This window comes from Acipenser ruthenus, chromosome 26 (assembly GCF_902713425.1).
Source record: "Acipenser ruthenus chromosome 26, fAciRut3.2 maternal haplotype, whole genome shotgun sequence".
NCBI classification, from domain to species: domain Eukaryota; kingdom Metazoa; phylum Chordata; class Actinopteri; order Acipenseriformes; family Acipenseridae; genus Acipenser; species Acipenser ruthenus.
The window spans coordinates 22911477-22922207 of record NC_081214.1 but is presented as its reverse complement, the minus strand read 5'-3'; the positions used below and the strand labels follow the sequence as shown (position 1 = coordinate 22922207).

The window sequence follows — 10731 nt, the reverse complement described above, 5'->3', positions numbered from 1 at the left end:
ATAATTGCACGCAGAACATACGGGAAAACTAAACAACTTTACTCCGTGCCGTTTTACAAAGAGAAACGATCGACCTACATCTAAAGGAAGAAAAGTGTGCAAAAAAAAAGAAAAACCTTAAAGCTATATTGCTGTAATTTGGAAAACTCTAATATATATAACGCGAAGATCAGACGCCCTAGTGATCTTTCATTTGAATTCTTACTGTGTATGTGTACAGTGCTCTTCAATGTGAGCAGTTACAATGCAGTTGTCATGCAGGGTATCAACAGCATTACTGTGCTGCGCTGTATGCCACTATACTGCAGACGATTGTGTTTAAATACAGATAGCTTCCCGGATGTACTTGCAGTAAGGATTGCATTACCAGTGCAAACCATCGCCTCTCTAGCCTTCCACACACACTCGCTGTGCACCTGTCTGGGTGTGTCGAGCAGCTGTGGTTATAACTGTTGTCACGCATGTAAATATGTTAAATATCAGGTGTGCTTTTAGCAGAACTAACCCTGGGAAAATCATATCCCTAATTGTATTGTGTGATTCATCAGTAACCCACCACTCAACATATCCCTTATGAAAGAATACCATGGCAAAAGCATAGCAAAGTGTTATAATCTAAGCGCGGTAAAGCATAGGTAAGCATTGTAAACAATAGGGAGGCGTGGTAAAGCATATTAATAAACATGGGACATGCAGAGTACAACCATGGGAAAAGTATGGAAAATACTGTGGATGACTTTTATAAGCGATCGTTGAAAAATAAATAGTTAATTATATATATAGCATTTAAAAAGAAACAGAAGTAATAATAAATGACGGGATTGATAAACTAATAAATAAAACAAGGCTTTATGAAGGAAGGCTGCGCATTGTGGAATGGAACGCGTCAAACATGAATAGTAATTCATATCTTAGGAATATCAGTGTGAAATTTAAAAAGCACTGAATACTCGTCAATAAATAAAATACAAGTGAATTAATAATAATAAAATAAAGCAGTTGTGTTTATTCATTAATGCATATAGAAAATTGGTTGCGCTTTGTTTTAAGCGTCGCATTGGATAACACGCTCAGCGGGGTGTTTTTCAGCATTTACTATTTTTAAAACGCGGAGTCATTTCATCAGTGAAACAAATTCTAGTGATTCCTCTTCGCAACAAGTTGAGATTCAGCCACGTGTAAACGGGCTAGGTCTGGCCCGGGTCTTCCGGTTGCATGTGGTAGTCTTTTACCAGGCATGTAATTACATGACCATCGTCATGCCCACAACATCGCTGCGATGTCTGTTTTTGAGACCAGCTCTACACTGCTGCTGCTGCCATGGTTGTTACCTCATCGAAATGCTGTTATTGTTGTCAAGGAATAAAAGAAAAGAAAGGATGTGTTATACGAGACTAAAACCTCTCTCTCTCAGTTTTTTTTTTTTTTTTGGATAGCTGATTATTTAGGTCAGCTATTTAAAACTGCAATTATTGAATGAATTTGACATTTGCACAGGTGATGCGTAACTGTGGTGGCGCGTTGTGTTTAAACGGAAAAGCTTTGCCTCGCAGGCAGGGCGCAGTGATGATCTAGTGGAAGGCACGCCGGTCAGGCCAGAACCTGCCACTCGAGCGAGCGAGCTATTCAGGGTGTGTGTGTGCGTGGGCGGCAGAAGCTCTCTCTGTAAGAGTAGCGTGTTTTGCGGCTAAAAAAAACACAAAGAAACGCGTTAGACCGCTGCCGTAATCGGTATCGTTTGAACGAATAAACACGCAGTACACCCCCCTCGGTCACGATTTTTAATTTACATTTTTAGAAATGTTTAAAACAGTTTGTGTGAACTCTATGGAGTTTGAGAAGTTGCCATGCCAAAACTTTGAAAAAAAAAAACATGTAGGCCTATGCATTATTTAATAGATACATAGATAGTAAACTTCGTGATACAATTATGTACGCGGTGACTGAAAGATATATACACACCCCTCCAAGTAAAACAAAACTCCACAATATGCACAATTGAATATGAATTGATTGTACTGGTTCTTCTCGCCTTGCTAGTGATGGATGCAAGGGATGTGATGGACATGATACTGCACTGCCACTGTATTAGGTGGCCCATGCAGTTACTAAGGCATAGGTCCCACACTACACTGATAATGTACTGTAGAAGGGTTGTACTGTTTAGTGAAAGAGTTTAAAAACAGAATCCAATTTGAAGCTGCTGGTCTGGGTGTGACTGTTGTGTTGGTTATCGACAGTCCACTGGGATCCTCTGGTCCCATCAGAAGCTTGCCAGCGCATCTTCGTAATCAGCCCCAGACTGGAGACCAGTAGAGCAGCTGCTGCCTGGCTCTCCTCCAGGGACCAGAGACTCAGAGTCGCTTACAGCTTGTAAACGGAATTAATCCGGCGCTCACTGGAGACATTGATTAGACTGGGAGGGGATAAAAAAAAAACAACGCCAACTGAACGGTACGTGTTCCTGTGACATGCACTCACACCAGCACTCTTCAAACTCAAATTCAAATTAAACAGGGGGCTGACAGCTACTCACATGGTAAGTTATAGTTACAGCTGTAACCAATAGGCTACACTCCCTCCCAGTCCCTCAGCTCTAACCACTAGGGACACACAGCCTCCCAGTCCCTCAGCTTTAACCACTAGGGACACACAGCCTCCCAGTCCCTCAGCTTTAACTGCTAGGGACACACAGCCTCCCAGTCCCTCAGCTTTAACCACTAGGCTACACTTGCCCCAGTCCCTTAAATTTTATCAACAGGAAATACAATCACTCAGCTCATTTGAGGCTAGATTTACTAAAGCCTCCACCATTCCTGTGGAAAAAATAAAAACGACTTTCTAGTTTTCAAACACAAGCAGGTTAGAAAGAAGACGGGACACACCTGTTAAAAGGGGTTTGTTTTAAAGGTGGGCAGTGCTTTACTCTCATGGCAGGCGCAGGAGGAGCGAGCTGTTCACTCTGCGTGACCTTTTCGGGAACAAAAAAAAAAAAAAGGAAGAAAACAGAAGGTGCAATTGCAGGTACGGGGGCGGGTGGGGAGCAGCCGGCTGGGTTTGCTCAGCTGTGAGGTATTCCACTCCCCGCCCTGTAACCAAAGCAGGGAGCTCTACAGACTGAGCCACCGCTGCGCTGCGCTGTTCGGGGTACGGGCTGTATTTGCACAGGTGAGTCGCGAGGGACCCGCTCTGTGCTGGGGTGAGGGGCGGGGGACCAGAAAGTCCGGTTTCCCCAGAGCAGGCAGCCCAGTCCCCGCTTGGTCATTGTGTCTGCAACAGGAGAAGCGATTAAGGATTGTATTTGAACCCTGTCTAGCCTGGCAGTGGGTGTGATGAAAACAAAGAAATATCAGGGTGAACTTTGGGCTACTCTTAAGGAAAGAATAAGCTACACAAATACAGCGACTTAAAATAACACAGTGAAATGCTCTTGTTTGAAAAGGCCGGGGTGGGGGTGGGGTGCATTGAAATGCTTTGCGGCTACAAGAACAACACGATTGAACTCGGGCCAGCCAGCCAGCGTGCGGGTTAACAACGGACTGGGTGTGCCGTCTCAGGAGATAGCAGGATTACCTCAGGGCCAAAAGCGTACAGGTTACACTACAGTAAAAATTCACATTCAGTGTGGACCATAGCTGTGTACCTGCTGTCTACATGTTTCTCTGAATCAGTTTATTTTAATATCAATGCATCAAACATTAGAGGTCTTTGACCCAAATCTTGTTCAACAACAAGAAGAATGAAAAAAAAAAAAAACCACAAAACACAAGCGATATAATCCCATGCAATAATCAAAATAACTATACATTCACAGAAGAAATCAGTTTCAAACAAGCATTTCAGGGAGTGATAAAGTGTAGCCAGGCATTTTAATAGCATGGCAAAGCTCATGGTAAAAACAGGCCACGGGGGAATCATAGTAAAAATATACTGTAGTAAAATCTATTCAAGCATCGAGGATGATAAACAGATTGCGGAGTTTAGTACAAAACAGAAAAACGCAGTAAAACATTTTTTTGGTTTCGGACTTCAAAATATAACTGAGATTCAAATAACAGTGGGCAGTGCATCTACACAGCATTAAATGTCTTATTGTGTGTCAGTGTCATGTTCACACATGGTAATGCTCTATCAATCTACTAAAACAGGGTCTTCTAATATTCAACCCCGAAACTGAACTGTTGCCAGCAGAGTGTAATACAAAAGGCTGTGGGCAATCCTAAACACTGGCAAATATTTAGAGTTGAGCACAGTGAAGAAAGGTGAAAGTACAGAAATGTGCAGAACAGCGTGCTAAAGTGTGTGGTTTTGCAAGGATCGCACACACGTGGAAACAGGCACTCAACACTTTGCTAATGGCAGGCTTTTGTTAAGTGAAAACAGTTTATGTAGCACAAGCAAAACACAGTAAAGATCCCGTTATTTGAATTTCTATTGTCTATTTTTAGTTCTGTAGGGGGGGGGGGGGGGGGGGGGGGGTGGAGGGGTTGCATTTTGCACCGTTGCAAAAGCAGAGTAAAGCTCAGCCCAGTGTTTAGCATACTGGATGCACGTCGGGCAGATTTGGAACCTGCTGAGCGGTGGTTTGGTTGAAGCGGCCGCGCTGAATGCTAACTAAAGTGTGAGGCTGTCGTTGGGCATTGGCTGTAAACGATGATGTAATCAGGATGCCTTTAATGACCAGACAATGGCTGTCTCCGGGCGGAACTCAACAGAGCATTCCAAACACTGCATCCAGGCCCAGCTCCATCTCTCTCGCCCGCTGCCAGGCCCCTGCGCTGACTCACTGACCACCCTTTGTGATCACAAGCCTTTCTTTCAACACAAGATCTAACACCCGTTTACCCACCTTATAAAACTTTACCACTTCATGCTTGCAGTTTACTTTACACTGTAATCTGCATTCACTGTGCTTTACTGCGGTTTTCACAAGGCTTTGCTGTGTGTGCAGGGGATCTACCATGCTTGCTATGCTATGCTTTCACTAGGCTTTTGTATAAGAAGAATAGGCAATAAGAATAAATACGACTCTTGCATTCCTTGGTGTGTATTGCAGAGCCTCAGCAGGGGGAGCGGGCTGGGGGGGGGCAACGCTTGATCAGACCTATACCTTTGAAGAGCAATATAATGCATTATAAAATCACTGCACTGTGGAAGTTCCTGAGTGCTAATCAGAGAGAAAGGTAGCCCCAGCCCCAGCTGAGCTCCTCTGCCTCTCTCCCTGCTTAGCATTTGCAAGGGAAAGAGCCCGGGGTCTGCAGAGACACCAATCTAATACAAGAGCGGGATCCTCTGAACTGAATGGAAACTCAGCAGAACTGATCCCTGCTCTCACTGCGAACTCTCCTGGACTGCAGCTAATCTTCTAATGCAGAATATCGTGCAGGGAAATGTAACCCAAGCTGCAGAGATACTACTTCAAATTCAGCGCAGAGAGTTGGAGAGGGTGTACGTAAAAGTTGAGTAATAGTTAGTTCATGTGTAATTTGTTGCATTTACAATACAGACAACAGAAAATAAATAGAGTACAAACTCTCTGTCCCTCTCTGTCTGTCCCCCTCTCTTCTTCTCTCTCTCTCTCTCTCTCTCTCTCTCTCTCTCTCTCTCTCTCTCTCTCTCTCTCTCTCTCTCTCTCTCTCTCACTCACTCACACGCACAGGTTGCAGTCCTCTTTCACCTGGGGAGGGAACCTCAGCACTGTAATTACACAGGGATGGGGAACAGCTTAACACAGTGGTCCTTGTGTAAGCTGGGAAATGGGGCCCTGTCAGATTGGTCACAGTTTATTTAATTACACAAATGAAGAAGTAACGAGCCAGCAGCTTCTCTGTGCCACCTCTCCGCAGGGCAGGTGGAGGGGAAAGCGGTTTCCTGATTGCCTTTGGCCTCGGCTTGCTGGCCCCCAGGGGGAAGAGAAGTAAATCAGTTCAGATCTTTTGTTTCAGTACAGCTTCCCTTTTTCTTTTTGTTTAACCTCAGGAGCAGTCTTCCCTGCTCCGAGTGCCTTCCAACACTACTTACTGCTCTGGAGTTCAGCACCAGGTCAGCAAGGGCACCTCTCCACAGAGGGGTAAACTAAATGAAACAGAGTGGCCAAGGTCATGTATGGGATAGGCAGTGTGCTCTAGTGGTTAGAGCTGAGGAGCTGGGAGGCAGTGTGCTCTAGTGGATAGAGCTGAGGAGCTGGAGGCAGTGTGGTCGAGTGGTTAGAGCTGAGGGGCTGGGAGGCAGTGTGCTCTAGTGGTTAGAGCTGAGGGACTGGGAGGCAGTGTGGTCGAGTGGTTAGAGCTGAGGGGCTGGGAGGCAGTGTGGTCTAGTGGTTAGAGCTGAGGAGCTGGGAGGCAGTGTGGTCTAGTGGTTAGAGCTGAGGGACTGGGAGGCAGTGTGGTCTAGTAGTTAGAGCTGAGGAGCTGGGAGGCAGTGTGGTCTAGTGGTTAGAGCTGAGGAGCTGGGAAGCAGTGTGGTCTAGTGGTTAGAACTGAGGGGCTCAGAGGTGGTCTAGTTGTTGTTTTTGTTTTTGTCCTGCAAAGTTGACAGGATTCAGAGGTGTTTATGGTTGGATTGATTGTCACTTTGATGTAATGTGCTTTTTGCACCTGTGAGTGCTATTGAGACTCTGACGGAATCTGTTTTATCCAATCCTGTGCCACGGAATGCTCAGGGTGACTAGCAGGTGCCATTAATGAGACCTGTGCTCCAGGGCTCTCTCTCTGCTTAATCTTACAGCCAAGTGTCCAGGTGGTGTAGTCAAAATAATCTGACACAGACATCTTACTGCTTGTCTGGAATTCCTCCTGGGAAACTACTTGACAGGGAAAGTAGGTGAAGCTGCACCAGCTACAGAACCAATCATTTCACAAGATCAAACTTTCAGCAGACAAACGTTTGGCCTAGTTTAAGAAGGCAGGGCTTAGATGGATATATTTGTCTACTTGACTTGGTTCGATGTTTACTTTATATTTTTGATTGAGTGTTTTGAAGTTTGATGATCTAGAATGTTCTGTATCCATTGTGTATAATTGTTCTAGGTGATTAAAGAGAAAAAGCAAATATGGTAGACCACAGTGCAAGCAAAAAGCATACCAGTATATTAAAATGATAGACTTCTCACAATCTCTTACTTGTTTGGAGATTGGTAAACTTTTATAGAGCTCTCATATCTTCAGAATGAGTTCTAGCCAGCACACACACACACACGCACGCAGACACACACACACACACACACACACACACACACATAATCGTACAAGGTAACCTGCTGTGCCCCAGGTGTGTTGAGGACAATGGTTGAGATGCTAGCTATCCCCTCCTCTGAACACATGAGAGACTAGACAACTGGCAGATCCTCATTACCTCCCTAATGGGTTCCTGTGTAAACAGAGCCTGGCCACAGACACTTACCCCTTAACACTCACCTCACACTTCATCCTTTCTGTAAGTGAATTAATTTCCCTCCTACAGTAGTTTCTTTAGATTTACCAGGAGGCCACATCACCTCCCAGTCCCTCAACTATAACAACTAGGACACACTGCCTCCAAGTCCCACTGCGCCAACCTCTAAGCCACACTTTCTACCACTCCCTCGGCAGCTACTGTATAATCAACAGACCACACTGCTAGGCCCTCATCTCCAACCATTATTATTTGTTTATTTAGCAGATGCCTTAATCCAAGGCGATTTACAGAGACTTCACAAGTCACTCAATTCTAACCCCTAGTCCACACAGCTCCAATGACTTACCTCTGAGCCAGGTGTATGCCTTGTTTAAAGCCCGAGGAGGCGGGGAGGTCCGGAGTATCCCAGGTGCCTCTCTGGGTGTTGTTTTGCTGCTCGCTGGGAGTGGAGAGGGGGTGTGTCTGTGTGTTCAGGGAGATTTCACTTGTCATTGTCTGAATTCCTCAAAAGAAAACCCTTCCTAAAACCTTCACAGATAAGTGCTTTTTGTTTTTACAGGAAAGCTTTTTTTAGCAAAGCCGTGGAAGTATGATCTCAGGGTATTAGGGAAAAGAAAAGAAAATCAACAAATCAGGCGTTTGAACCTGATGGAGGCTCATCGAGAACTGTACAGAGACACTCAAAACAAAACAACTAAAGAAATCGGGACTTCAGCAAAGTTCAGCAGAAGAGAACGTTTTGTGTGTTTGATATCACATCTTTATCCAGTTAAAATGAGTCATTGTAAAAGTGTTTATATACTTGCTTTACTAAGTACGCAGAGCTGTGGCATTGTGGCTAGCGTACAGCAGCAGCGTAATGCTTAATGCTGTTAATAAACACCACTTGAAAGTTCCTAAAGACAAACACACTGATGATTCAGCTCAATTAACCTTTTTATTATCTGAAGGAATATAATTAGAACTGTATGAAGAGAGCAAGTAAATAAAACATTATTTTATACAGGTGGTAAGAGTTTGAGGAGACTTGTATTCATATAGATCCCATGCAGGGTGAAGCACGCTGTTCTAAATGATGCTGTCTTGCTAAACAGATCTAAGGAAAGTAATTCTCTCTGAATTCAGTTCGTCAGTAATTCAGAAGACCTCATTCACGGAATAACCACCATGTAGTATATATATATATATTTTCTTTAAAGTTTGCTCCAGATATGAGTCTTTCTGGAGAAGCTTAAAACTGCTATTACTAACCACTAGAACCTTTGAGATATGCATCTCCCTTCCAAGGGGGTCCTGGCAAGACATTATACAAGCCATGGCAAATGTAGACTAATCATTCAAAAAGGACAAAATGTTTAAACCCATCACAAATACAGTAATGCAAAAGAAAAAATAAACGGAATAATTCTAATTTACATGATCCTGCACATAGTCAGTATTTACAGGATTTGCAATCCTGGTCAGATTGAAAATAAATATTTCTGAGTGATTTTAAAAAGGTATTGTGAAGAGGCTGTTTTTATGTTCGAATGGCAATGAGTTCCAAAGATGAGTGTCTGACATACAAACGCACGCTGGCCCGTGTTAGATCTCAATTCAGGGATTTTAAAAGTAGGCACGTCATTTGAGCTTCGGGCACAGGTAGAATTGCATGTCTCTACATCAGGGAGGGAAAGAGTTTCCAGGGTTATCAGTGTCAGTGCCCAGGGCAGTGAGGTGCAGCAGCCCCCTGTGTGATATTAAACCTTTCTCAGTTTGTTGTTAGAGGCTTTGCGTGCTCCGTTCATTACCAGGTGCTGGATTAGAGCAGCGAAGTTGAGGGTGCTCACAAGGACAATAGCCTCCAAACCATACGCATCTGGCAGCTAGCTGCTGATAGCCAGCCCATGATGTCACCACCAAGCCACCCCTGTGAGCCTTAATCTGCCGGCTTTACCTCCGAGTGCCGGGGCTGCTGGGACAGGCAGGGGCACAGTGGAACAGGGAGTGGCAAGCTCACATACAGTGTGCTGTGCAATGAAGCTTCAGGGGAAAAGCTTGCACCACATGTTGCAAACAGAACTTGCTTATTTAAGTTCTCTGATTAAGAAACTTGCTGTTGTCTTCTTCTCTTAGTTTAAGTTATAAAAGTTTTGTCATTTTCTTATGCGTATCATTTCAATGCAACTGTATGCATACACTGCTTTCCGTAGCATAACCATGGATCATACAGTAACCGCACTGATCTTTGATTTGCCACATGATTAATATAAGGATATTATTTTAAACAGAATCCGACTGTTATTACAGTGTTTATAAGCATGTGTAAGTAAGGCGTTTACAAGAGAAAACATAATCGCTTCATAACACAGCACAAAGCTTTACCCGAATGATGTGCTATTCAAATGTAATAAACGGTTATTTCTGTTGAAACCCCCTAGATGTGCTGCGATCATGAATCTGTTTCTAAGGGCTCCTCTTTTTGCTCAGTTTGGTTGCTATCTGCTAGCGCTGCATCTACAGAAGTGTAAGCATGACTCATATAATGAAACTTCGAACACTGTTTCAATCATGAAACGCTTCCGAAAACAACAGTATGGGTTTACTCCTGAATTACAAGATCATTTCTCTTTGTTTTTTTTTCCATGTGTTGTTTTCTGTGTGGTTAAGGCCTATGTAGCCACACATGTTCACTTTATCCAGAGGCAACGGCTTCAGCAGCTACCTCCTTTTCAGGGAGCATCTGCACCTCAACCTAATCCTATCCGGAAATGATAGCCTTTCATTGATGCCAAACATTCAAGTCAGATTGCAGATTGAAGGATCACTAACCTGCTTCGTAGCCTTGTCACGTGGGAAGAAAGTTGCTGACAATGTGAACCATCCTCCCCGCAAGTCTGTCAGACCCTTATAAAAGTACACCAGGGTATAGTAACTTGGCACTTTGCCTTGCCTTTCACATACTACTATGCATGCTCTACCATGTGCTTCAGTTACCACACTTCTCTGCGATATATTTTGTTTGTTTGTTTGTTTGTTTGTTTGTTTTTTATATATCCTTCTTGTTTAGCACTTCCTGATTACTGCTAAAATCGAGATTGTTGTTTGTCGTTTTTAAAGAAAAGTTTTTCCGCCCCACCCCCCCACCCCCCTCCCGCCCGGACTGCCAGGCAGTCAGGAGCTGTGATCTCTATGGCCTACACTGGGGGGTTGGAGGGGATCAATTTAGCCCCCCCCCCCCCCCCCCCAGTGGACCCCCCCCCCAACGCTACTGTCTTTGTGTGAGCTGAGCCAGCACCACCCCCTTTTGTCACCGGCCTTTCCACTTCATTTAGCACACACAATGAACGCTCAGTG

General features: G+C 44.2%; 1 protein-coding gene across 3 annotated transcripts in view; it reads right to left on the bottom strand.

Moving 5' to 3' along the window:
* LOC117430182 (uncharacterized) overlaps nucleotides 1-10472 on the bottom strand; it is a 51460-nt gene extending 40988 nt beyond the window's left edge. For all 3 annotated transcript variants that reach the window (XM_059001443.1, XM_059001444.1, XM_059001446.1), the window contains exons 1-2: nucleotides 10207-10472; nucleotides 7742-7857 (exon numbers count right to left, since the gene is read on the bottom strand). The gene's annotated coding sequence lies outside the window, so the exon portion shown is untranslated. The remainder of the gene's footprint in view (nucleotides 1-7741; nucleotides 7858-10206) is intronic.
* Nucleotides 10473-10731: the final 259 nt, after the last annotated feature.